Genomic DNA, 2,098 nt, shown 5'->3' on the forward strand with positions numbered 1-2,098 from the left:
TGGGTATGGGTTAATGTTGGACTTGTGGGCTTGGGCAGCATTGGGTTGGGATGTTTTCGTGATGCACATTTTCTTTGTATAAAACTCTCTCTTATACATGAGTCGCTGTGGATTTGTTTCTCCAAAGTACCTAGACTAATACAACCCCTAAAGCTGGGCAGTTTAGGGACATACAGACTGACTCTGGAAAACCTGGAAGAGGGGGACTGCTCCCCCTCATTCAGAATCCCAGGCTGCTCCTTGTACTTTGAGGGTGCTTTAAGCTCAGAGGGCACCTCCTCCAGAACAGAGGTCCTCCAGGCCCACGGGAGTCCCAGTGGACACATGGCAGTGGGGACCAATGTTTTCCCACCCTTCCTCAGAGGAAGGAGCAAACTCTGGGCCTCAGTGAGGCGTATTCCTTCCACGATGAGGTTAGACTCATTCATCTCAAAATAGTAGCCTTTACTCAGAGATTTAAGGCCTTACTGCTACATTGACGAGAAAGCAGCTTCTTTTACTAAAATGATGGTGAGGATAGTTGTTGTTCCCCCACCCACCCACCTAAATATACTTATTTGGCACAAGGAAAACCTTGGCTACTCTGTTCATCCTCCCACCCCCAAGTTTCCTTGGATAGTTTATAGGGTTTGAAATCCTAAAGTCTGGGAACCACTGTTCCTTTAGGTTAAGGTTCCAACCCCTTGCCCTGCTTCCTGGAAGCAGGGGATGGGCCGGCCAAGCAGGGAGCTTAAGGGTTTGAGGAGATAAAAGGGAGGGAGGTGGGGATTGAGTTTAGGCAGCCACAGCCGCATGGAAATGGACTAAAAGCCTGATGGGGATACCAAGGCCACAGGTAGGAAGCAGGAGAAGAGGGGGCCCTGCCCTGCAGGGGTCCTTGGCTGGTGCTGACCTCGTCGAAACAGAGTGAGCTACAAGGTGGTGCTGTGTGAGCTGGAATGGCCAGGCTGGATTTCCGGAGGAGGCAGCCTTTGCTTGGCCCTGGAAGACTTGCTGCGGGACTTGGAGACACAGAGAAGGACCAAGGAGGTCGAGCTTGTCCTCCGACTTGGCTACCCCGGATGCCATCGTTCCCATCAACATCCGCACAGTCACTTCATTATGCCCAATGGTGACCACACGCCCGGACATCCCATGACCTCGTTGAATCCAGAGACCAACCCTATGACATAGGCAAGATCTTCATTTTACAGACGACGAAGCTGGAGCTCAGAGAGGCGGAGTTCAGGTGCGCAGAGTTGCCCAGGGTGGAAGTAAGAGCATCAGGATTCTAAATGTAGGCAGTCTGACTCCGGAGCCCCAACTCCTAAGTGCGGGGCTCTAGGGTTCCTTTCCAAAAAAGCAAACCAAACTCCCTGCCGTCGACTTGAGGCTGAGGCTGACTCATAGCGACCTTGTAGGACAGGGTAGAACTGCCTCTTTGCGTTTCCAGGACTAGAAGGCCCTTTCTCCTGCAGAGCGGTGCGTTGTTTCGAACTGCAGACCTTGTGGATTGCAACCCACCATGATGCCACCAGGACTCCTCCAGCGTTCCTTCCATGAGGACTCCTAAAATTCCTTTATGTGCTGCCTGCTTTGGGCAGAAAACGCCGATGACGAAGCTGTCCCCTCCTTTCTAGGTGGCCTGTGTTACGTGGTCTGTGGGACTTTATGGAGTAGCCCAAGGCTTCTGAGGGATGAGAGGGCCCAGAGTCGCTGTTGAGCCAGACAGACCTCAATGTGCACTCTCTCCAAGGAGCCCCGGCTGTGGAGTAGTTACTCATTGGGCTCCTAACAACAAGGTGGGCAGTGGGAAACACCGGTCCCTCCTGGAGAGAAAGATGAGGTTTTCTACCATGGCTAGGAGTTACAGTCTCAGAAACTCGCCGGGGCAGTTCTACCCTGACTTTAGGGTTGCTAGGAGACTGATGGCAGTGAGTTTGGGGGAGTTTTTGGTCTCCTGGGCTCGCTCTAGGCTGCCTACTCTGAAAAGGATCAGCTTTCCCACCGAGACAGTGGGCTCCCAAACCCACTGCCACTCATCCATTTTCAACTCAGAGTAGAACTGCCCAAGAAGCTTCCAAGGCTCTAATCTCGACAGAAGCCAGGCACCATAGCT

Source organism: Echinops telfairi, unplaced genomic scaffold (genome assembly GCF_000313985.2).
Source record: "Echinops telfairi isolate 266 unplaced genomic scaffold, ASM31398v2 ScPeMD7_7469;HRSCAF=8507_1, whole genome shotgun sequence".
In the NCBI taxonomy this organism is placed as follows: domain Eukaryota; kingdom Metazoa; phylum Chordata; class Mammalia; order Afrosoricida; family Tenrecidae; genus Echinops; species Echinops telfairi.